The sequence below is a fragment of the Schistocerca gregaria genome, chromosome 4 (assembly GCF_023897955.1).
Source record: "Schistocerca gregaria isolate iqSchGreg1 chromosome 4, iqSchGreg1.2, whole genome shotgun sequence".
NCBI lineage: Eukaryota > Metazoa > Arthropoda > Insecta > Orthoptera > Acrididae > Schistocerca > Schistocerca gregaria.
In genome coordinates, this window is record NC_064923.1 from 752,335,081 (window position 1) to 752,362,015 (window position 26,935).

Sequence of the window (26,935 nt, forward strand, 5' to 3'; positions counted from 1 at the left end):
AAAAAATGTTCCTTCTATTTGCTAAAATTAACATGGAGGAGATGGATTGTTTCGGCTCCCCTTAAATGATACCATGACCCCCAGCCTCCACCCCCTTGGCTGGGGCAGGGGCAAGCTTGCTTTTTTATTTATTTATTTTGGGAGGAGGCTGAATGGTATTAAAATCTCGTTACGGAAATCTTCACACTTGCATTACTCACACGACTGTGGCACTACCGTGGCCAAACTGTGAACTATGGCGCAGTATAAATGTTGGGACAGTGCGATCAGACGTCAGTTCACTTTCAGATTGTGAACTGTAAACATCAACTGACAAAAGTAAATTATTCTATAGCAAAACATGGCTCACTATCCTCCTACAGCGATTGTTGATATGATCTTAATTTTAGGTGAACGCCATAACAATTTTGCTGCAGCTGCGCAGTTGTATGCAGATCGTTTCCCAAACAGACAACATTCAAGCGAAAACATTATTTGAAATTGCACTCGACAAGCTCGAAATGGATACCTCATCATCGCGAATACAGTGAAAATGACACTCACCCTTTCCGTTCTTGCCTGTGTTCAACTGGACCCCGAAATTAGTAGTCGTGTGATTCAGAGACAAACTGGAATACCGCAATCAACTGTTTTGAGGATTTTGAAGGTACATAAATATTATGTGTATCATATCACACTGACACAGGCATTAACTCTGAAAGGTGTGCAAATACGCGTGCATTTCTGCCAGTGGGCCTTGAAAATGATAACAGGTGACAATGATTTTTTTTAGATACGTTGTGTTCACCAATGAATCCACATTCAAAAACAATGGCGAATTAAATCGTCATGATTGTCATTATTGGTCCCCTGTCAATCCACACTGGCACAGACCCGTTGACGATCAACACAAATGGTTGTTAATGGTCTTGTGTGGAATTTTAAACGGTTACTTGATAGGACCGTATTTTTTTGACTGAAATGTTACTGGGGAATCTTATTTACAACTTCTCTGTGATGATTTGTTGGAGCTGATGGAAGATGTTGACTTAGAAACTAGGCAATAAATGTAGTTCCAACAGGATGGAACAGCTCCCCATTATGCTAAAAATGTGCAGAACATTTTAAATTGGGCTTTAGTGGATCACATTACAACCACCAATGCATCCATTCAGAATTCTTCAGACTGTCTATGAAGCGTGCCTGTTTCCCTAGTGGATTGAGCATTGCCACTTCACAATCAGGAACACACACACACACACACACACACACACACACACACACACACACACACACACACAGAGAGAGAGAGAGAGAGAGAGAGAGAGAGAGAGAGAGAGAGAGAGAGAGAGCAGTAACCTCACAATCTTTCATGTAGTCATGACAATATATAACTAAATTGAGAGATATTCATGATAGAGACAATTAAGAGGATTTATGAGTGACATTGGAGGTCCCAGTTACTTGTATAATTAGTGGCCATTATCAGATTAACTGAAGAGGGACAGCCCAGATAACTGAAGTGTTTATTTCAGAAGGCAAGTGTCATTCTTTCGTCACCAGAGAACCATCTATCAGAGAGGCAATTGATGCTTCAGTTCCAAAAGTGAGGAACTTTACAGCTGCTCATTCTAAATGTTGGAAGTTGTATCCAGTATTTGCTGTGTTTCAAGAGACACAACCAGGTTAAGATACAATCCTTGAGGCAGTGTTGTTCCACTTCACAGAGCTAGCTAAAGATCTCTTCATCCTTTTCAACCTAATTTGATATGGTACAGATACCCCTTCTGAAACTAGAGGAGGACAATGCATGCTTATACCTCTGTTGTCCTCAATCACTGTAGATGAAAGAACTTGAAAGAAATGGGCTACCACTATCTTCTTAGGGTTGCTGTATTCAAGCACCTTGTTAGTGACTTCTAGTGTGGGTTTTATGGAGGTATCACTCCGCAATAGATGCTCTGATCATTCCAAAGCTAGCTACAAAGAAAATTCCCTGCTCAAACATCACCTAATAGATATGTATTTTGATCTTAGATAGGTCTATCACACCAGTTTGTGCATAATATTCTTCTCTCCAAGTACCCCATCAGTGGTACTCTGAGTGCATGTCTACATATGTATATGGTCCTCTGTTGGATCACTACTTCAGATACGAAGTTGCTTTGTCAATCATGTTTGAACAGGAGAATATTGTTCCTCAGGGGAGAAGCCTAAGCATCTCTGCTACCACCTTCTACACAGTAATGCTCACAATTTGGTGGTCAGTTCACACTCTCTGTTGATTGGCCTGCTGTGTTCTATTTTGCTTCCCAGTTGTAAGACATTTCCAGAGTAGACTCTGACCACAATTTATTGATTACAAATTGTATATTAAAACGGAAGAAACTGCAAAAAAAGTAAGGAATTTAAGGTAATGGAACCTGGATAAACTCAAAGAATCAGAGATAGTAGAGAGTTTCAGAGGGAGCATTAGGGAATGATTGACAAGAAAAGGTAAAAGGAATATAGTGGAAGAAGAATAGGTAGCTTTGAGAGGCGAAATAGTGAAGGCACCAGAGGATCAAGTAAGTCAAAAGATGAGGGCTAATGGGAATCCTTGGGTAACACTAAGAGATTTGGAATTTAATCGATGAAAGGAGAAAATATAAAAACGTAGTAAATGAAGCAGGTAGAAGGAAATACAAATGTCTTAAAAAAATGAGATTGACAGGAAATGCAAAATGGCTAAGCAGGAATGGCTTAGAGGACAAATGTAAGGCTGTAGAAGCATGTATCACTAGTGGTAAGATAGATACCGCCTACAGGGAAATTAAAGAGATGTTTGAAGAAAAGAGAACCATCTGTATGAATCTCAAGAGCTCAGATGGAAAACCAGTCCTAAGCAAAGAAGGGAAAGCAGAAAGGTGGAAGGAGTATATGTACAGGTGTCCACAGCCAGAGACTGTGGTCATGTATGTGGGTGCGTGTCCGTTGTCAAATTACAATGAAGGCCTGTTTGGTTAAAATCTTACGTGTTTGACAGTCTTTTTGATGTGCCTATCTGCGAGTCAGCATCTTCACAGTATGGTGAGTAGCAGTTTTACCTTTATCATAATATTGTCAGTTCCATCCTGGAATGTCCATAGTTTGACTAAAAGATTTTATTATGCAGGTTCTTAATGGGGTCAGAATTTGAACCTTTTTGTGGATACTCACAAGTCACCGTTCACCTTCAAAAATATTAAAAATGTCTTTGGAAGGCTCACAGATCTGAAAAATCATTGACATTTTCTGACTGTGAGTAACTTAGATTGTCTATAGATGACGATATCGGACAAATCTTACACTTTGATTCAGTAGTGATAGTGATGAGTTGCCAGTAACCTTCTGGTGTTAGCTCCTCATTGTGCAACAAGCATTTTTCCTCTTGCCTCTACTGACTTCTCTGGTTTATATGTGATTGTTTGCTCATATTTGCTAATAAAATATACTAACTGTTTACAAGTTGTAAAGCCATTGCCATTATTCACGAAGTATGACATTTTGGAAATTCCTGTGGGTTCAACAGTTCAGGTCTTATTCAGAAAGGAACTGTCTTGACGGATGCTAAAATTATACATTGTTAGAAAATGGATGCAACATATTACATTTTTAAATTAAAAATCCCACACATTTTATGCCAGCACCAAGGTAATACACCAATCTACATAGACATATCTAAGGGGAGTAAAACCTTGGATAGTCTGCTCTTCACCATGTTTCATACTTCATAATATGATAACCAATTGAATAAATCATCTTTGACACTTAGATAAATGTGATCTTTAGAATGAATGGGAGCTATAGTATAATTACAGTTCCTTGGCATTTTATTCTGAGTGCACTATGAGCCATGCAATTCCTACATCCTTCAGATAAGGGATTTGACAACACCCTGGACTTAAGTCTTTGCCAACATTGTCTAGAGAGAGAGAGAGAGAGAGAGAGAGAGAGAGAGAGAGAGAGAGAGAGAGAGAGAGAGAGAGTAGGAATTTGGAGCAGTGAGCCATTAGAGATAGCAGGCAAAATGGGCAGTATCCCTCCTGACACATGATACAAATGTATAATTATGAAGATAAGTGACCAGATGCAGTTCCGTCAGTGAAGCCAAATAACCAGCTGCAGCTGTGGTGAAGTTTTACACAGATGGGATGCTTTTAATTCACCTTCAGATTGAACAGTGTTCCATGACATAAAAATTCCTATGCCTGCAGATCTCTATGCCATGTTTTGGAAAGGAGCATGGAGTTTGCTTAAGAGAGTGGTCAATAATTACACTGGGGACATGCCGTATTTTTGGGGACCACATAAAGTGCTGCTAAATTTAGGTTTATTGTCACATCTTCAACATAAAGTTTCTCACCTTGAACATAAAGTTTTAGAGTTGGTTATGAAACTTGCTTTAAAAAACCACCCTGACTGTATACGGAGGTCTTTACAATTATGATTTTACAGTCTTTGTGCAGCTTCTATTTTCTAGCACTTCTGGTGTTGTATTTATTTTGCTGTTTTGTATTTTGATTACTGCGAAGTTAATTTGGATGCTAATGACCAATGTTTTAATTCAAGTAGTGTTTAAAAATATCTTGTGTGTGGGTTTTGTCAAGTGGTGGTTGTGTACATGAGGCATGAATGATACAATTACTCTTTGTTCTGACATTTTATTTCTTGTTCCTAAACTTGTTAGTCTTTGGTTCTTGATATATGTATTTAGTTTAACCCTGCCAGCCAGCCATCTTATTTTGATTTAAGAAGTTAGGAGGACATTAACTACAACTCAGTACACTGTTCATGAATACATCATCATTGAAGAATAATGAAGAAGTAATAGCATTACTCAAAAGATCATGAGTACAGAATTTCCTAATGATGTGGAATGTGTCAGTTTAACAGAAGATTTCTTTACACAATATCTAAAAATTCTGCCACTGATTGGGAGTTGTCATTCTGAAATTCTTTTACTTTTATTTTTAAATGTTGATCGGCTATCTGTCAGACTTTAAAAGCTATTTGGCAAATAACCAAAGTTTTTTGTGGCAACATAATTCACCCCTTTCTGTGCCAAAGATTTAACCCAGACTAGTGAACATCATCCTTTCTTCTAGTGTTGTTACTATACACTTCGCTATTATTTTTGAATTGAGATGTGTTGTTAATAACAAATACTCATAAGTGAGTGCATGTATTGCAAAGCTACTGTGAATATTCCTGATTCCTTAAATAAATGTCTGCAAGGTGATCTTGCGTGTAATCCAGCTATTATTCTGATTGCATGCTTTTGTGCAATAAATGATTTTTTCTCTTCATGATGAAATACCCCAAAATATGAAGCCACATGAAAGCAGTGAATGAAAATGACATAGTAGGCTAATTTAATGATATGTTTAGCACCAAAATTTGCAATAACCCTTAAGGCATATATAGCTGAACCTAACTATTTCAGAAGATCATCAATTTGTTTGTTTTGGTTCAATATCTTGTCAATGCTCACACCCAAAAATTTTGAATATTCTTCCTTGACTTCTGTTCAAAGTCCATATGTATCAATGGTGTTATGCCATTTAGTTTACAGAACTGTATATACTGCATTTTCTCAAAATTTAGTGATAGTCCATTTGCAGAGAACCACTTAATAATTTTCTGAAAGACTTAATTTACAGTTTCCTCAGCTGATTCTTGTTTGTTGGGTGTGATTACTATACTTGTATCGTTATCAAAAAGTAATAGCTTTCTATTTTCATGAATATAGAGTGGCAAGTCATTAATGTATATTAAGAACAGTAAGGAACCCAAAACTGAACCCTGTGGGACACTGTTCTTGATACCTCTTCAGTTAAAGGGCTTTTGCAGACTGTCTGTACCATTATTTCAGCCTTCTCCATTCTTCCAGTAAAAATATGAACTAAACTACTTGTGCACTGTCCCACTCATACCACAATACTTAGCTTATCTAAAAGAATTCCATGATTCACACAGTCAAAAGCCTTTGAGAGATCACAAAATATCCCAATGGATGATGTTGAATAATTCAATGCATTTAATATTCAATCAGTGAAAGCATATATAGCATTTTCTGTTGAAAAGCCTTTCTGAAAACCAAATTGACATTTTTTTTAGTACTTCATTTTTACAAATATGTGATGCTACTCCTGAATACATCACTTTTTCAAGAAATTTGGATATAAGTGTCAGAACTGATATTGGGTGGTAGTTGTTAACATCAGACCTAACCCCTTTTTTATGCAATGGTTTAACAATAGCATATTTCAGTCTATGTGGAAAAATGCTACGACATATGTGGGTGAGAATTGAGAATCCTACATATCAGTTGGGAACAAGTTTTTAGTACTCTGTTGGAAATTTCATCAATCTCATGTGAACATTTACTTTAGAGTGAATTTATTTTTTCCTACAGGGTGTATACTCTCCGGGACAACAGGAAAATTCGAGAAAAACTGGGGAATTTTTTATATGGGAGAAAACCCGTGAATTTATTAGAATTCTGGAAAATTTTCATTGTTTGAGTCCTGAGTTAAATTTTGTAATTTTGACTGGTAAGAACTGATAGCCCAACAAAGAATTTTACTGTATCCCACTACTGCACAATAATACTGCAGCAATAAAAGGTAAATGACAGAATAAAACCAAAATAAAATATAAGTTTCAATGGACCATTTATAACAACACACAGTGTACACACAAGCACCTGCCTAAAGCAAAGTGTTCCAAAGGCTGTAGGATGAAGACAATATAATGTTTCATAATAGCAAACAACTTCCGATGAGTGTGATGTCATAACTGTTTAAATTAAGTTCGTTTTGAGCAGTTGCCAGCTGGCTCCTGCGCACATGCACAGTTGAGTTGCATGTGAACAGAACCTTCCGCTTCTGGCTATTTGAAGTGTGGCTGTAGCAGTAGCAAGAAGCAGTCACACCATCCAGAAAAAAATTTTTGCCGCGTTTAAGCTGCCGGATGGGAGCACGCGCAGAGAAGTCTGGGTTGTAGTGGGGAAGGGGATAGTGACCCGTGTTTACGTTTGATGATTTTGCTGCTTTCTCTTCGTTTACAGTACACACATCAAATGGAAGCAAAACGGATTTCTGTGGCCGGCAGCTATCAAGTGACCCCCCTGCGGGTTCGGGGTTTGAATAGGCCCACGGTATTTGTGCCTGTCGTAAGAGGCGACTAAAAGGAGTCTCAAACGTTTCGACCTTATGTGATGTTCCCCTGTCGGGTTTGACCTCCATATCTCAAAATTTTTCCGAACAGCGAGCCGATTGGGGAAGGGCGCTTTACTTGATGTATTGTGTCCATCTCGCGATGAGAACTTTCGCCAGCTTATTCGTCGTTGCATTTCAATCCTGCCTGTTCTCCATCTGTTGGGCATGGATACATTCCACCATGCAATGTGCAGTGCCAATTTCTGCACTGACGGCAACCATGGACTACATGTCACCTAAAATCCAGCACGGTAGCCAGTTCGTTGTGGCAGGGCCGCCATGTACCCTGTTGGTTGTAGCCCCCTGACAACACAGGGATCTCTCTACTGATGCCTGCGCCGTTAACTCCCCACGTATGCCAAGGACATCGGGGACATTTGTTTCCCCTTCCCAGCCGGAGAAGTGTAAGACTTCTTCGGCTCCTCTCACCAGGAAGGGATCCCTTGGGGACTTCCCTTCGCAAGTTCCAACCAGTTTAAAAGTGGACATCCACAAGTGGCTGAAACAACCACCAGTCGCTGGTCATAGGGCCTCACGGTTGTTGTCCGTCTCAGAGACTGACCCAGTTAGGCCCTCCCAGCCTGAACCACCGAAGGCACAGCGAGAGAAACTGAAAAAGAAAAAGGTTCCCAAGAATCCCAACATTGCGGTGGCACCCGCCCCACCGCTTTCTCCAAGCTCAGCGTCTGAGGACGAGGTCAAGATTCTGGCGTCTGCTGAAGACCTGGATCTCGCCGGTCCCTCAGACGCCATGGCTGTCACTCGCACGGGTACTGAATCGGTAGCAGCGAGTGAACAAGCAGCGTAAACTGCCTTCCCAGTCCCTTCACGCCTTTCTCCAGTGGAACTGCAGGGGTTTCTTCTATCATCTAGCTGAGCTGCGACAACTTATCAGCCTTCACCCTTTCTTCTGCATTGCTCTTCAGGAAACTTGGTTTCCAGCGATGCAAACCCCCGCCCTCCGTGGCTATCAGGTTTATTATAAGAACCGGGCAGCTTATGAAAGGGTGTGTGGTAGCGTCTGAATCTATGTCCTTCACTCTCTTCACAGCGAGTCTGTAACTCTACAAGCACCTTTAGAGGCTATCACTGTTCGGGTGTGGATGCCACAGGCTGTTACTGTCTGCAGTCTGTATCTTCCACAGGATGGTGACGTCCCACAGCATGTCCTGGCTGCACTGATAGCCCAATTGCCACCACCTTTCTTGTTACCGAGCGACTTCAATGCCCATAACCCGCTGTGGGGTGGGTCAGTGGCAACAGGTCAAGGCGCCACCGTTGAGAATGTATTGGCACAGCTCGACCTCTTCCTTTTAAACAATGGTGCCTTCACACATTTCAGTGTGGCGCATGGCTTGTACTCTGCCATCGACCTTTCGATCTGCAGCCCTAGCCTCTTACCGTCTGGCCAATGGAGTGTGCATGATGACCTGTGTGGCAGTGACCACTTCCACAACGTCATTCTTCTCGGCACCCTTGCAGATGGACTATGGATAAGGCCGACTGGGACTTGTGCTCCTCCATTGCCACTATTGAGCCTCTTTCTAATAACGCCATTGATGCGGTGGTTCACTCAGTCACCACCGGCATCATTACTGCCGCAGAATCTGCCATTCCCCGTTCTTTTGGGTGCCCACGGTGGCTGATTGTGCCTTAGTGGTCGCCTGAGTTTGCTGAGGCGATTAAAGATCGCCGGCGGGTGCTCCAGTGTCACAAACGACATAGCTCCCTATAACACCTCATCACCTTCAAACGGCTGCGTGCGTGGGCCCGCCGCCTTATCCACCAACGCAAGCAGAAGTGCTGGGAATGGTATATCTCTACCATTGGCCTCCATGTCTCTCCATCACAGGTCTGGGCCAAGATTAGACGCCTCTAGCTATCGGACCCCTGTCTGCGTCCCTGCACTCTCACTGAATGGAGCAGTTTGTACTGACTCCGACGTAATTGCAAACCGCTTGGCAGAGCATTTTGCTCTGAGTTTCGCTTCTACGAATTACCCACTGGCCTTCTGCTCTATTAAAGAGCAGAAGGAACGTCGGAGCCTTTCATTTTACACCGACCATCCTGAATCCTACAATGTTCCATTCAGTGAGTGGGAATTTCACAGTGCCCTAGCCGCTTGCCCTGATACAGCTCCCGGGCCAGATCGCATCCACTGTCAGATGCTGAAAAACCTCTCAGTGGACTGCCAGCGATGCCTCCTCGACCTTTACAACCGTATTTGGGTCGAGGGGGAGTTTCCGTCGCAATGGCGGGAAAGTATTGTTATCCCCATTTTGAAACCTGGCAAGAATCCATTGGAGGTGGACAGATACCGCCCCAGTAGCCTCACCAACGTTCTGTGCAAGTTGCTCGAACGCTTGGGGTGCCGGCGGTTGAATTTTGGTACTCAAGTCTCGGGTCCTTCTAGTTCCGTCTCAGGGTGGGTTCCGTAAAGGCTGCTCTGCCACTGACAATGTGGTGAGCCTGGAGTCAGCCATCCGTACAGACTTTGCCCGCCGTCAGCACCTCGTCGCTGTATTTTTCGACATGCGGAAGGCGTACGGTACATGTCGCCATCACGTCCTCTCTACACTTCATGGTTGGGATCTTCGGGGTTCACTGCCGATTTTCATCCGAAATTTTCTCTCACATCGAACCCTCCGCGTGCAAGTCGCGGCCTCCCATAGCTCCTCCCTAGTTCAGGAGAACGGGGTGCCACAGGGATCTGTTTTAAGTGTCTGCCTATTTTTAATTGCAATTAACGGGCTCGCTGCGGCGGTGGGAACGTCTGTCTCAGCATCCTTGTATGCTGACGATTTCTGCCTCTTCTATAGCTCCATTGGCATTGGAGCTGCTGAACGTCAGCTGCAGGGCGCTATCCACAAGGCGCAGTCTCAGGCTGTCGCGCATTTCTTCCAGTTTTCAGCTGCCAAGACCTGCGTTATGCACTTCTGCCGGCAACAAACAGTTCACCCTGAGCCGCAGCTTTATCTTGCCAGCGAACTTCTTGCTGTGTTGGAGACACATTGCTTTTTGGGTGTGGTTTTTGATGCCCGGTTGACTTGGCTCCCACATATTCGGTAGCTTAAACAGATGTGTTGGCGGCATCTTAATGCTCTGCGATGCTTGAGCCACACCAGGTGGGGCGCCGACCGCTCTACCCTCTTATGGCTCTAGCAGGCATTAAGCCAGTCTCGTCTGGATTATAGGAGCCTGGCTTATGGTTCTGCCTCCCCATCTGCGTTGCGGGTGCTGGACCCAATTCTTCACAGCGGGATCCGCTTTGCCACTGATGCTTTCCGGACCAGCCCTGTGGACAGCATACTTGTGGAGGCAGGTGTCGCTCCACTGCGGTTACGGCACCAGCATTTACTGGCCGCTTATGCTGTGCATGTTTGTACCTTGCCCGGGCATCCTAATTATCGTCTCCTGTTCCCGCAGTCAGTCGTCCATCTCCCAGAATGTTGGCCCCGGTCGAGCTGTACGATCGCCGTCCGCGTCAGAGAGCTTCTCTCCGGGCATGGGGTTTTCCCTCTTCCCCTCCTTTCCGGGCTCCTCTGTGTGCACCCCCGTGGTGTGTGCCTTGCCCTTGCCTTCGGCTCGTATTGGCACAGGGCCCGAAGGTCCCTCCATAGGCCTTCCGCCATCATTTTTATTCCATCCTAGCCACGTATCCCTCCATGCTCTTGCCCGTTTCGGCCGCTCTGTGGTCTTTGTGTGGACCCCAGGCCATGTTGGGATACCTGGCAATGAACACGTACACCGCCTGGCGAAAGAGGCTACCAGTAAACCATCTCTGGACATTGGCCTCCCAGAGACTGATTTGCGAGCTGTCATATGCTCCAAAGTTTTCGCTCTTTGGGACGCTGAAGGGCGCGATCTGACCACGCCCAATAAACTCCGTGCTATCAAGGAGACGATGACTGTGTGGCGCTCCTCCTTGCGAGTCTCTCGCAAGGAGTCTGTCGTCCTCTGCTGCCTGCGCATTGAGCATCAACGGATGATGCACAGCCACTTATTGCGCCGTGAGGGCCCCCCCCCCCACTATGTTGCTGTGGGTCGGCATTGACAGTAGTCCACATTTTGTTGGCCTGTCTACTTTTAAATGTGCTCATGCAGATGTTTGCACTGCCTGATACGCTCCCTGCCCTTTTAACTGATGAAAATGTTATGGCAGGCTTAGTTTTGTATTTTTTTCAGGCAGGGGGCTTTTATCACTCAACCTAAGTGTTTGTCCTTTTGTATTGATTCTGGCCTTTGGACAACAATTTTAGTCTGAGTTTTTAGTGTCTTTTTTCTTTCTGTGGTTGGCTTTTCCTTTTTTTGTCTCTATGGTCGGCCAACCACTGTCACACTCTGTGTGATTTTAATTCGTTTTGTTTGTTCTTTGTCTGAGTCTATCTTGTCCTGTGTCGTCCGTTGTCTCCATTATTCGTTTTTACTCTGTGTGGGTGTTTTTAAGCTTTGGAACAAGGGACCGATGACCGTAGCAGTCTAATCCCTTTAATCCCATAAACCAACGAACCAACCAGCTATCAAGTGAATTAAAATACATTCACTTAATTATATGAGGCTGAAATTGTTATTAGTTTCAGTTTTCTTATTTTATTTCGACATTTCTGGCAGTCAAGCATTAATCGCCTTGCACAACAGCGAAGTTATTTTTGTCGGTTTGCTAAATAAATTTCACACTTTTGGCTAGTTTCAACTGTTCACTGAATTTTAAAGTGCACATTTTCATCTTCTGGTACGTATTGCATTATGCCTTAATACAGAACCAAATATGAGACAATACAGTACTCCAAGAAAATTTGGATTCTGAAAAAGTGCACTGAAAAGCCTCATATCAGTTAGAAGCTTACTTCATTGTAAATCTGGACATACAAATGTGTCCATTAAGAATTATGCATTTTAGTATGGTTTACGAAGTTCCTATGGAGTATCCTCTGATGTCCTGTTTCTTTTATGACGTCGTATAAAAACTCTTAATGCCATATGTGTATGAACATTCGGTTTCCTACATCATTGTAGCTGCCTACGCGCCTGCTGAAATGAACACATGTGGAAGAGGTCTCGGGAAAATATTGCGAATGGTTCTTTGAAAAGCGTTATTTTCAAAGGAAATTTCCTTTTACACGAGACAAATTTAGTTAGTGTGAGAATGTGCAATGAATTTCTTAAATCACAGAGCGTTTGCCTCTCATTTAAAACTTAACACTTTGAGTACCAACCAATTGGAATAGTTTTGAGCCCAGAAGACCAGTCATTAATGTCATTGTTAAAAATTTTACGGGCTCATTTGTGTGCTGTATCCTTAAGTGTAACATACGCTAAAAAAGACCAGTATTATATGTGAAAGCTTAGATCAGTATTACTCATAAAAGCTGAGCTTTTCACGTAGCTACACAATGTATGTTAATTTAAACTATTAACTTTTCCTATTCGTGTGTTCACACTGCTTAACAGTGATAATGTTATTGGCTGCCTACATGTGGTCTCCTATGCTCTGAATATCTGCTGTCGTTGGCTGGCTAGATCATGTGGCATGAGCTATGATTGGCTTACAAAAGCGCATAGGAACCTCTATTTCAACGCTTCGGAAATTAACATGCTGTGTTCGGTAGAATTCGAGTTTATACTTTCGTTATACGAAAATAAGCAGCATAGCGTAATATGAAAATATGCTGCGCACATATTGGTGCACATCAGAAATCTTTCCAAAACGCGTTTTTTCCCCCCTTTGCCGAGTTTCATTTTCTAAAGTGCCAGGAATGTTTTACGCCGACTTATAAAACCTTTACCATTCAAGGGATTGATGTTTTTACTGCTCCAAGGGAAACTACACTGTTGCTTATCGTGGAAAAAGTGTATTTTCACCTTGGAAGAAGTGGATTTTCACGTGGGGGAAAAAGTGCGTTTTTAACCTGGAGATCAGGGAAAAATTTTTTTCTTGTCTGTGTATACACCCTGCCCTAGTATCAGTTGCAGAGGTGGGTCGAAATTCAGTTTTACTAAATTACATAGGTATTCCCTCTTCCACATACATTTTCTAATGAATAGCTGGATCCTATTTTCTCTATAGCATTTATAAATGATTACTAAAAACCTTTTCTATTTCTTACTTTTTGAAAACAAACTTTTCATTGAGTTTGATAGAAATACGGTTTTCCTCTGCTCTTGGTTGACCTGTTTCTCTTTTAATAATATTCCAAATTATTTTAATTTTTTTATATGAGGTGCTAATGTCAGGCATAATACACATACTTCTGGACATTTTACGAGGTTGGTACCAAAAGTAAGTTTCCCATATTTTTTACAAATAGAAAACATTGTTTATTGTTATTAATTTATACATTGTTGAAAAACTTGTACTTTTGTCTATTTTTCAACATAGTCTTCATTTTTTTTATTCACTTTTAAAGGCAGTGCACCAGCTTTTGTATTCCTAAGTTGAAGAGGTCTCCTGTCAAACTGTTGAGGAAGCGTGCGACTTCTGCTCGGACTTCATCTTCGCTTTTGAAGTGTTTGCCACCTTATCTTGGGGGGAGAGGTGATAATTGCTGGGGGCTTAAGTCCGTTCTGTACGGGGGATGGGGCATAACAGTCCACCCAAGTTTCTTCAAAATCTCCTGTGTTAGACAAGCGATGTAGGGTCAAGTGTTGTCGTGAAGAAGCACTACTCCCTCCTTCAGTCGTCCTCTCTGGCGATTCTGGATTGCTCACCAGAGTTTGCTCAATGTTTCACAATATCTGTCCGAGTTTATTATCGTCCCAGGTTGCATGAAATCAATGAGGAGTATCCCCTCCCGATCCCAAAACACTGTCGCCATAACTTTTCGTGTCAACTGCGTTCGTCTGAATTTCTTTGGTGGTGAACCGGAGCGATGCCTCTGACGAGATTGTTGTTTTCTTTCAGGGGTGTAATGAAACACCCATGTTTCATCTCCTGTGACAATAGTCTAACAACTTCTCCTTGTTGTCTCCCCCCTCATTGTTGAAGAAACTTGCAGGCAGTCAAGTCCTTGTCCATCAGTCAGCATCCAGGGAACCCCGCGAGCACACACCTTGCAATAACCCAATGTATCTGTAAAGTTCTTTCAATTGTGCTGTGGGAACTTCAAGAATGTGTTTAACAAGTGGCTCTCCAATCTTTGAGCAGCTCGCAGTTGATCTTCTGGACAATCGCTTCTGAAACCAGCAGTCTTCCACTCCGTTCTTCATCGTGAACTTCTATGCGATCCTCAGCAAATGCGCTGTGCCATTTATGGATGTGTTGAATGGACATGCATCTCTTCACCATAACTCAGTCAGTTGCTGACGAATCTCCAAGGGCGGTAACTTCCTTTTGTGGAGAAAGAGGATTACTGCTCGAACCTCGCACTTGTTGGGAGCAGTGATCTCTGACAGCTGTGAAGCCAACACTGAGCGGCATAGCGAATCGTGGATGGGTGGGCTCAAGAGTGGGGGAACCACTGCACATAGTACTGTCATCAGACTTAGCCTAGCACCTTCCCTCGCGGTTGTAGCTCATTGGGAACCTTACTTTTGGTACAACCGTCATAATAGTTTGTATAATGTTTGACTGTTTCTGGATCGTTCAAGCTATAAGATACATTTTCCTTCTGTGCTTACAAGATATTATTATCCCTTTAGTAAGCCATGGATTTTTAAATGGTTGATTATAATTATATTTCACTGTTTAAGAACTGTCTTCAAATATACTCACAGAGGCATAATGAAATACGTTACTTACTTACTCACTGGTCATAGTGGACTCGAGAGTCCATTACCGCAGCAACGTATTTTCGCCATCTGTCCCTGTCTTGTGCTATTTCCTTCCATTCACCTTCAATACCTAGGCTCCTCTAATCAGCCTTCACATTGTCCTCCCATTTACGCCTCGGTCTCCCCACAGGATGTTTTCCCTCTAGGTGCCCTACCAGTACTCTGCGCACTGCCCTGCCCTCATCCATTTAAGCTACGTGACCTGCCCATTGCAGCCTATGCGATTTAATAACACTGATTATGTCGGGGCTTGAATAGAGTTCGTGAACCTCTTCGTTATGCAGTTTTCGCCACTCTCCGCTAATGTCATCCCTTTTTGCTCCAAATATTTTCCTCAAAATTTTGTTTTCAAATACTCGAAACAGCTTTTCATTTTGCACAGTGAGAGACCAAGTCTCACACCCATACAGCATAACTGGTAGAATAATAGTTTTGTATATTCTAATCTTTAAATTCCTAGACAATATCCGTGATGAAAGTAATCTATTCAGTGAGAAGTAAGACGCATTTCCCGCCCGTGATCTCTTCTTCAGTTAGGATTCAATCTCATTTCTCGAAGTGATGTCCACGCCTAGATACTTAAATGTGATCACTTTTTCAAACGGTAGAGTACGCCGTGGGGAAATTGGAGTCATCTTCACCAGCCTTTATTAATGCACTCGCATTTGCTGTTACAGATTCTTTCCTGTCGCTAATGACGCTTAGATCATCTGCATACCCTAATATCTTAATATTTCCATTTAACTCCACACCCTCTGAATAATCTGCTGCCATTCGTACAATATATTCTAGGACTAAATTAAAAAGTAGCGGAGACAGGGCATCATGAAATAGGTTAAATTTTAAATTAACGTCAGGTTCCCTGTACACCTCATCCCAGTGTATCTGTTGCGAGCTTCTCTAAAATTTAGTTAAATTGCTAATTGAGTGCATCATTTTGGAGGATTGTTCTGCATTACTGTATGGAGCTATGTCATATACTGTAACTAGCTGTGCATCATGATTAGACAGACCATTCTTAACAGGAAAAAATCTTATTTGATTAAATTTATCTTGATCCATCCAAGTAGGAAAATCGATAACTAATGTCAAATTGAAAGAACTAAGTAAAACTTCAGGGTCAGTCTTTCTATTGGACTCTTCCAGAAAATCTACATTAAAATCCCCACAAACAATATGAGGCCATTAACGTGGTGTTATGGAAGCTGGAAATGAAAAGAGTGGTTCCAGTTCACTCTCATACTTCTTGGAAGTATTTGTTTGACTCAGACATTCTCTTTAGCTACAGTAAGAATAATGTGTAAGTCTTCATTGCCAAATACATCCAGATGAGAATATGTTCAAACAGACCTATTTCTCTTCTGTCTGCAATGCATTTGTCGTACTGATATTTGTTCCTTTTCCATATACTGGTGTTGAAAAATCTTTTATTAATAAATATGTAGTTCCCCGTTATAGACGTGCCATTCTTGTATTATATTTATAAATGGCAATTTTGCTCAATGGGGAGAAACTAAAACAAAACAATCGCTGAGAGGATAAGGAGGAGTGGAAATGCACGGTGTCTGTGTTACAGGGTATTTACTAATTCATCGTGCTCATACAGTACAGTACAGTACAGTACAGTACAGTACAGTGCATTGCTCGACATGCTGTGATGTGACCACCCTCAGACGAGGTGCTCAAAGTGATCCCCATGGCCCTCTAAGTGTGCGCAAACATGGTGTAGCAGTAACTAAAAGACATGTTCAAATGTGCAATACTGTAAAAACGGTGTCACAGGCAGCACAAATGCGTTGTTTCTGTACCTGCATAACCAGGACAGATGACTTCTTACAGATGTCCCGAGAGGTAGAAACCTAAACGCTCAAGGTCCTATGACTAGGCGGACCTTGTGACTGGACTACCTTATGTGATCTGTTGGTCAGGTTAGATGTTGAGATCCTCCGCATGAAAATGCAGAAGTGAGCTGTAGCTCCATTATGTGGCAACCACATTAACCTTCATACTGTCAGTGCAACCCTTCCAACAGGAAACACAGGGTCACCAGCAGGAAGTGCAGGTCGCCTCACCTGTGAAGCATTGTGGAATGATGACTGGTCCCACAAGGCAGTTACAAATAACCCACACCCAGACTGAATTGCTACTGATGGTTCACTGCCACCACTGTAGGGATTCTCCGTAGCTCACAGATGGAAGGTTCATATACATCTATACCCCGCAAACCACTGTGAAGCGCATGTCAGAGCATCTTCCCACTGTACCAGTTGTTAGGGTTTCCTCCCATTCCTTTAACATATGGAGCATGGAAAGAATGACGGATTAAATGCCTCTGTGCGTACTGTAATTATTCTAATCTTACCATCACGATCCCTTTGTGAATGATACATAGGGGGTTGTAGTGTATTCCAAGAGTCATCATTTAACTCTGTTTCTTGAAACTTGGAAGTAGACTTTCTTGGGATAGTTTGTCTGTCTTCAAGAGTCTGCGAGTTTAGTTTCTTCAGCATCTCTATGACTCACTCCCATGGGTCAAACAAACCTGTGACCATTTGTGCTGCTCTTCTCGGGATACGTTAGATATCCACTGTGAGTCCTATTTGGTACAACTTCCCCCCACTTGAGAAATATTCTAGAATGGGTCACCCAAGTGATTTGTAAGCAATCTCCTTTGTAGATTGACTGCATTTCCTCAGCATTCTACCAATATACTAAAGTATACCACCTGCTTCACCCACGACTGAGTTTACGTAGTCATTCCATTTCATATCCCTACAAAGTGTTACATCCAGATATTTGCAAGAGTTGGCCGATTCCTGCTGTGACTCATTCATATTATAGTCATAGGATACGATGTTTATTCATTTTGTTAAGTGCACTGTTTTACATTTCTGAACATTTAAAGCAAGTTGCTAGTCTTCGCACGACTTTGAAATCTTATCAAGATCTGACTGAATATTTATGCAGCTTCTTTCAGATAGCACTTCATTATAGATAACAGCATCATCCACAAAAAGTCGGAGATTATTTGTCCAAGAGTTTAGTGAAACATAACGTGAACGGCAAGGGTCTCGACACACTTCCCTGGGCCACACATGAAGTTCTTATGAGGACTCTCCGTCCAAGGTAATCTGCTGCATCATCTTTACCAAAAAGGCCCTTAATTCTGTCACAAATTGCTTTCGATAACCGATATGATCGTACATTGGACAGTGAATGTAGGAGTAGTACCGAGTTGAATGCTTTTCGGAAATCTGCATTTCCGAAGTTTTCAATATGTCGTGTGAAAATTTTGAGTTGGGTTGTGCATGTTTGATGTTTTCGGAATATGTGCTCTTTGGCATGGAAATACACAATTTTGTTTGAGCTCAGAACATGTTTTGAGATTCTACAACTAATAGATATCAAGGATAACTTAGTCTACACTGGCAGACAGCCTGCCTAGTGCTGATACTGGGGTTATATTCTACAGTGCTCATGCTCAACATGAGTTCCTCAAAGGCTTATCTGCGTACTGGGAACATCTGCCTTTCGTGGTTACCCATTCCTTTCACCGTTACCCATTCCTGTAAATGCGCCTGCCTCACACAGGTGATGAAATGCTATTGTATACAGTTTATGGTGCAGTTATTATCAACAGGGGTACTTTTCCTGGTACAGTCGTGCTGCTGCCTCCTCATTACCATTTGCCTTTTCCTATGTTAAGAGGGGACGAAATGCGTCCAAGACAGTTGGGTAATAATTCTACTATTCAATATGGCGGACACAGAAACCATTTCACTGTCGAAAATATTGAAACCTATGTTAAGACTGTGTAGGCCTGTTCCTGGTTGGTGCACTCGTGTCCACAACATAATGAGCTGCCAAAAACAATAAAGTTGACTCCCACTAGTACCAGTTTGGAGCACGCAGTTGTGTTGGGCAACATTACTGCCCTCTTGAGAGTAGAGCTACAAACACAGTACATGCAAAACTTTCTCACTTGCTAGGTGTGTTCTCATGTGCCATTTCAACCATTAAAACCTACATTGTCAAATATCTTTTATCACCACTCTTAATTGGTAAGCATTTCTGGTCATATGTCCATACAACCTCTTTTGCTTCTTATTATGCCAAGGACTGTTGCCTGCAGTTCATTGCCTTCTAGCAAAATCATCCTGAATAAGCATCATTAATGCTTACATCCAACTGAATATTTCCACAGAGTGTAATGATTTGGTTATTGACCTCTGGAAATCCTTTCATAAGATTAATCTTTCAGTAGCTGGGGTTGCTGTTCAAAGACCATACATTTTTTGACCGTTACTTAACAGATAATGTGTTTGAGTTTCTTTGCAGCCATTGTCTGATGGCATTTAATAATTTTTTATGGAATATTACATTTGTGCTCCCTACTTTGACACTAAATTATAAGTTGCCTCATTATGAAGCCTTAGAAAAAACTTTAATATTCGTTGTTACATACTATAATGCTCCATTGCCTGAGTTTTGTTTAAGTAGGGCCTACTTTTATGTTTGTTTTTGACCTTACCGTTGGTGAGGAGGCTTGGGCGCCTCAGCGACACAGGTAGGCATACCGTAGGTACAACCACTATGGAAGGGTATCTGTTGAGAGGATAGACAAAATATGTGGTTCCTGAAAAGAGACAGCAGGCTTTTCAGTAGTTACAGGGGCGACAGTCTGGATGGTTGATTGATTTGGCCTTGTAACATTAACCAAAACAGCCTTGCTGTGCTGGTACTGTGAACAACTGAAACAAGGGAAACTACAGCCGTAATTTTTCCCAAGAGCATGCAGCTTTACTTTATGGTTATATGATGTTCGCGTCTTTTAGGGTAAAATATTTCTGAGGTAAAATAGTCCCCCCATTTGTATCTCTGGATGTCATTATCAGGAGAAAGAAAACTGGCATTCTATGGGTCGGGACGTGGAATGTCAGATCCCTTAATTGGGCAGGTAGTTACGAAAATGTAAAAAGGGAAATGAGTAGGTTAAAGTTAGATATAGTGAGAATTAGTCAAGTTCAGTGGTGGGAGGAACAAGACATCTGGTCAGGTGAATTCAGGATTATAAACACAAAACTAAATAGGGATATAATGCAGGAGAATGTTCAATATCGAATAAGAAAATAGGAATGCGGGTAAGCTAGTATGAACAGTATAGTGGACACATTATTATAGCCCAGATAGACATGAAGCCCGAGCTTACCACAGTAGTTACAAGCTCCACAGATGATGAAGAGATTGAAGAAATGCATGATGTGATAAAAGAAAGTATTCAGATAGAAAAAGGAAATGAAAATTTAATAGTCAGTGGGGTACTGGAATTTGATAGTAGGAAAAGGAAGAGAAGGAAAAGTAGTAGGTGAATATGGCCTGGGGGGGTAAGGAATGAAAGAGGAAGCTGCCTGGTAGAATTTTGCAGTGTGCATAACCTAACCATAGCTAACATTTAGTGTAAGAATCAGGAAAGAAGGTTGTATACGTAGAAGAGGCCTGGAGACACTGAAAAGTTCCAGATGGATTACATAATGGTAAGACAGCGATTTAGGAACCAGGTTTTAAGTTTTAAGATATTTCCAGGGGCAGATGGGCAAATGTGGACTCTGACTACAATTTATTGATTATGAACTGTAAATTAAAACTGAAGAAATGGCAAAGAATTAGGAATTAAGAGGAGATGACCTGGATAAACTGACTAAACCAGAGGTTGTACTAACACGAATTATGTACAAATGAATGGAAAAAAACTGGTAGAAGCTGACCTGGGGGAAGATAGTTTGATTTTCGTAGAAATGCTGTAACAGGCGAGGCGATACTGATACTACAACTTACCTTAGAAGATGGATTAAGGAAAGGCAAACCTACATTTCTAGAATTTGTAGACTTGGAGAAAGTTTTTGACAATGTTGACGGAAACACTCTCTTTCAAGTTCTGAAGGTGGTATTAGTCAAATACAGGGAGCGAAAGGCTGTTTACAATTTGTACAGAAACCAGGTGGCAGTTATAATAGTCGAGGGGCACGAAAGGGAAGCAGTGGTTGGGATGGGAGTGAGACAGGGTTGTAGCCTATCCCCACTGTTATTGTATCTGTATATTGAGCAAGCAGTAAAGGAAATGAGAGAAAAATTTTGAGTAGGAATTAAAATCCATGGGGAAGAAGTAAAAACTTTGAAGTTTGCCAATGCAATTGTAATTCTGTCAGAGACAGCAAATGACTTGGAAGAGCAGTTGAATGGAATGGACAGCATCTTGAAGAGAGGAAATAAGATGGACATCAACATAATGGAATATAATTGAATTAAATCAGGTAGTTGTGAGGGATCTAGATTAGGAAATGTGACACGTAAAGTAGTAGATGTGTTTTGGTGTTGGGGCATCAAAATAACTGATGATGGTTGAAGTAGAGAAGATACAACATGTAGACTGGCAATGGCAACGAAAGCGTTTCTGAAGAAGGGAAGTTTGTTAAGATCGAGTATAGATTTAAGTGGCAGGAAGTCTTTTCTGGAAGTATTTGTATGGAGTGTAGCCACATATGGAAGTGAAACACGGGTGATAACTAATTTAGACAAGAAGAGAATAGAAGCTTTCGAAATCTGCTACAGAAGAATGCCGAAGATTAGCTGGATAGATCACATAGCTAATAAGGAGGTACTTGAACAGAACTGGTGAGAAGAGGAATTTGTTGCACAACTTGACTAGAAGAAGGAATTGGTTGGTAGGACACATTATGAGACATCAAGGTATCACCAATTTAGTCCTGGAGGAAAGCTTGGATGGTAAAAATTGTACAGGGAGACCAGGAGATGAATACACTAAGCAGATTTAGGAGGATGTAGGTTGCAGTAGTTACTCGGAGTTGAAGAAGAGTGAAAAGGATAGAGTAGCATGGAGAGCTGTATTAAACCAGTCTCTAGACTGAAGACCACAGCAGCAGCAGCAGCAACAACAACAACAACAACACATTTGACCAAATAATTTTTCCACTGTTCAAATAGTAACAACAGTTTATCTGTATATTTGCATTATTTTTTGTTGTATTTGGCCACTATATTCCTTGTACTGTTTGATACTGCAGTGGTGAAATAATATTTGTTTGCAAACTGTGGTACGTTATACCATAAAATAAAATTCAGGGGGGGTTCTGTATTCTGTCACAGTATAGCAGTCAAAATATTCTTGAAAGCACAAGCGTCATTGAATGTTTGATGCTGCTGTGATCGGTGATCAGTGATCAGTAGGGAAGTTAGTATTATTGTAGAGGGACTATGGCTCAAGTTTAAAAGAATAATTGGCCGTGTACTAGACAGATACATACCCAGTAGAATAGTTCATAATGAGAGGGTCGCTACATGTATACAGTAACAGTAAAGAAACAGAGACCGCCGCATAATGGGTGTAAAATGAAACATAGTACCCTCGATAGAGGGTCAAGAGAGCAAAGCGTGAAGTCTTCAGTGATAACTGTAGCAAAGTATGATTAAGGGGACGTGTATGTGAATAACTGTCAAAAAACCAATTTTTTAATTTTGCCTTAAGAAATTCTCAGTAGTTTTCTGAACAAGTAGTAGTTTACTTCCAGGAAAATGGACCACAGAAAGTACCATAATTAGAGGAATTTAAAAGTGGCTGCACGCACCACGACGTCCCCATGGCACACAGTCAGCTCTGTTAAATATAAAGTTTTGCTGTTACTTGGTTCATTTGTATGACTTTTTAGTCCTTAAGTTGGCTAAATTGCAAAAGCATTACAGTGGCTTATCTTTTGTTTATGCAAAGATTTAAGTCATTGTTTACTGCTGTTTTGGTGCAAATATTTTGTTTGCAGTGCAGTAACTGCGTGCGTGAGTTTCTTATTCCACTTGAGAGCACTGGGAAGAATTAAGGAGTTCGGTGTTAAACAACATAAATTTTATCGAAGTCAGTTCACCGTATGGATTAACTCTGCTGATACCAAAATACAATGTGATACAACACATGAATCATCTTCAATTACTCCATGTGCTTTGAAGCTCAAACTGAAATATTTGGACATTGGGCTTGACAGTATTAATGTTGACAATATAGAGACGCCAGCTGTTGTTTCAGGTTGTATTATTGTAGAATTCTCTGCTCTATCTGAACCCATAAATGAAGCAATGCAGTGTAAGGAATGTGGTAATAGTGGTGCGAAGGTAGATGAGGAAATATGTGCTAGAAGAGGTTATGCATCAAAAGTCAGAATTTTTGTAAGTTTTGAGATATAAGCGAATGTGGCTATATATAGGTGTATAGGCAAAGTGTACAGAAGTGCACAAATTTTCTGTGCTCATATGGACTTACCTCCTGCTATAAGATTTGATAGGTACAATAAAATTATTCAACAGACTTTCGAAGAAACAGTAAATGATAGTACAAAAAATGCTGTTAAGGGAACTGTAGACATGAATGACAACAATGCACGTATGTCTGCAGTCCTGGATGCATTCTGGTAACAAAGAGACCATAGTTTCCTAAATGGTGTAGTGACAGCTATCTCTTTGTACTATGGTAAAATCATTGGTGTGGAATGTATTACCAAGTACTGTTACGGCTGTACTAGTGGAACTGAAAATAATAGATGCTTGATTAATTTTAATGCTTATAGTGGAGGGATGGAATCTGGAGGTGTTGTCAAGATATTTTACAGGTCAGTGAAGAAATATGGTGATCTATACAACTTTCCTAGGAGATGTAGATTCAAAATGGTACCAAAAAGTATGTGAATCCAAACCTCATGCTGACACAAAAATTGGAAAAATGGGATGTGTTGGATACGTCCAGTAAAATTTAGACACAAGATTGAGGAACTTGGAAGAGAAATTAGCTGATGGTAAGTGCATTAGTGGACATGGTTGGCTTACAGATGAAGAAATAAACAAGTTACAGTATTATTACGAACAAGCCATAAGACAGAATAAAAATGACCTTGATGGAATGATACAGGCGCTATGGGCTACCTTCATTGATAAATCCTCCACAGATGACAGCTCATGTCATGCTCGCTGCCCTCCTGACAGTGATTCATGGTGTGACTGCCAGAGGGCTGTTACTTAAGGTGAGACCTACAACCATAAACATTCTCTGCCATTTGCTATAATGGGAGTTATAAAACCTATATGTAGGGATCTTAGTGACACAAGATTATTAGAGAAATGTTTACATGGTAGGACTCAAAATCCAAATGAAAGTTTCAACAATTGTACATGGGAACAGATACCAAAACTGTTCTAGCAGGACGAAATACTTTGAAAATAGGTGTGCTAGATGCTGTTCTATGTTTCAATGATAGTGCAGTGTCAAGGCTTAAATGTTATGGAACTGATGGGAGTGCCTGGTGGACTAAATGTGCATAGAGCTCTAATAGCCATTGACTGAAGGAGACTCTCTGAAGCAAAAAAAATCAGTGTTGGAAGCCACCAAGCAAGAATAAGAAGAAATGTGAGAAAGAGAAGGGAGGAAGAACAACACAGGAAACAAGATGAATATGGACCTGTGATGCATTAGTGCCATGCCAGTTTAATAGAAAAAGCAAGTTTTAACTTTAACTTGAATTTTTTGAAACTTAAATTATTTTATGTTTTGGTACACTTGGGCTAAAAACTATTAGAGATAGAGATGAAATTTTGTATACTGTCTTAAAACATACTTAACTAAAAAGTAGACTACTCTTGTGACTTAACTTAGAAAATAAAATGCTTTTTTGATGAAAACCCAGAATTCATTTCCAAAATTTTTGATATCATACTTAAAAAATGTTTTTGTACCTTAATTTATGACAGCACCATCTTTTCATTGGTCTGCTTTAATGGTAATAGTGTAAAGAATTTACAGGGAAAAAAACCTTCTACTTTGTGTGCATTTTGAGTTATGTGTACGTATGATGTAGATAAATAATCAGCATGGTTTATTTCACTTGAAACAAAAAAATACAATTAAAAAACATGAGAGAGCTAAAGCTGTGGTTCATACATAAAAATGTTCCCTAAAGATGTCTTAAAAGATGGTAACCATTATATGAACAAATCTTATTCTTTGAGTTACACTGTTTTGAAAACTGACATTTTTTTCAAGGTTTCCCCTGGTATTCATGGACCAGTCCCCATAAATGATCTTTCAAAAAACAGAAGGAAATTCCGTTTGTATGTAAAGGCTGCTAGTGGCACAAAAGTTAGTGTCCAGTCCCTAGCGAATGAAAAAGGAACTGAAATCATTTGTAGCAAGCAAAAGCGAAAAGAGAATTGCACCAGTTTAATCCTCCCACCACTGAAAGGTGTTGAGAAACAAATTACAGCATTAAAATTGAACAAAGCTTCAGCGGCCTAAGATATCCTTGTCACATTATGTATTGAATCTGCGGCTGAGTTACCCACTTTTTTTAGTATAATCGATCGTAGATCCCGTGAACAAAAAACGATGCCCAGTAGTTGGAAGAAAGCACAGATAACACCTGCCTACAAGAAGGGGGTAGTATAAGCGATCTACAAATTTACCATCCAGTTTCTTTGACATTGATTTGTTATAGAATCTTACCTCAGACTGTTTGCAGATGGTGCGGTTATCTATAAGGAAGTACTGTCTGAAAGAAGCAGCATAAATATTCATAAATCTCAATAAGATTTCAAAGTGCAGGAAAGATTGACAACTTGCTTTAAAGTGCAGAAATGTGAGAATGAATAACATAGTATCCTATGGCTATATCAATGAATCACAGTAGGAATCAACGAACTCGTAGCAATACCAGGGTGTAATACTTTGTAGGAATATGAAATGGATTGATCACATAGGGTCAGACACGATAAAGTAGGTGACAGACTTAAGTAATATTTGTAGAATGCTGAAGAAATGCAACCACTGTACAAAAGAGATTGCTTACATATCACTCGCGTGTCCCATTCTAGAATATTGCTCAAGTGTGTAGGGTGCATATCAAATAGGATTAATAGGGGATATTGAATGTACACAGAGAAGGGCAGCACAAATGGCCACGGGTTTGTCTGACCCATGGGAGTCACAGAGATGCCAAAGAAACTGAACTGGCAGACTCTTGAAGGTAGATGTAAACTATCCTTAGGATGTCCCTGCTATTGCTCATGTAGGTATCATGAGGATAGAATTAAAATAATTGCAGCATGCACAGATACATTCAAATGACCGTTTTTTTCTGCTCTCCATGCATGAATGGAACAGGAAGAAACCTTAATAACTGGTACAATAGTACTTGCCTTCTGCCACGCACTTCATGATGATCTATAAAGTATGGATATAGATAGATAGATATGGTGTGGTATTCAAAACAAAAAGAGATAATGTTACATATAAAATGATAGAGAGAACCTCATTAAAAGGGAGGGAAATGGGAGTAGATGAAAGTAAATAAATAACAGCACAGTTAATGGGTATTACAGTGATTGACACTTTAATGCCAACCGGCCTTTCACAAAAAACATTCTGCATATTTCCATTAGTATTTTTATTCAGCATTGTGTGCTGTGTTGGATTCTCCTCTACATAACCCTGCCATTCGTATTTTTCTTTTCCTTATTTTTCTGAGAGCTGATTCTCTGTTTTCTAAATTATAAAAGGTAATTAAGTTATCACTGAATTTGTATAACTTTACTTCCACGTGTATTTTGATGTTAACACATCTATCTCTGGTATGAATACCATTTGTGAATAATGCCATCTCTTCATAAAGAAATTTAGTTTAGAACATTAATATTTCTCAAATGAAGCTATATGTTTCCAGAGACCTTTCCAGCTGTCAAACATCTATGATGTATGTATGTATGTAAATTGAAGTGATGAATTAAAATTTGTACCAAGGCCGGGATTCGAACTTGGGTCTCCCTCTCACTGGGCAGATGTGCTAACCATTACGCCACCCTGGCACAGTGGATTTGCACAGCTGCGTGGACTACCC

General features: G+C 40.8%; 1 protein-coding gene across 1 annotated transcript in view; it reads left to right on the top strand.

The window, feature by feature from the left end:
* The window catches only part of LOC126365932 (PWWP domain-containing protein 2B-like), a 203,413-nt gene that overhangs the window by 92,593 nt on the left and 83,885 nt on the right, over positions 1 to 26,935 (top strand). The window lies entirely within an intron of this gene.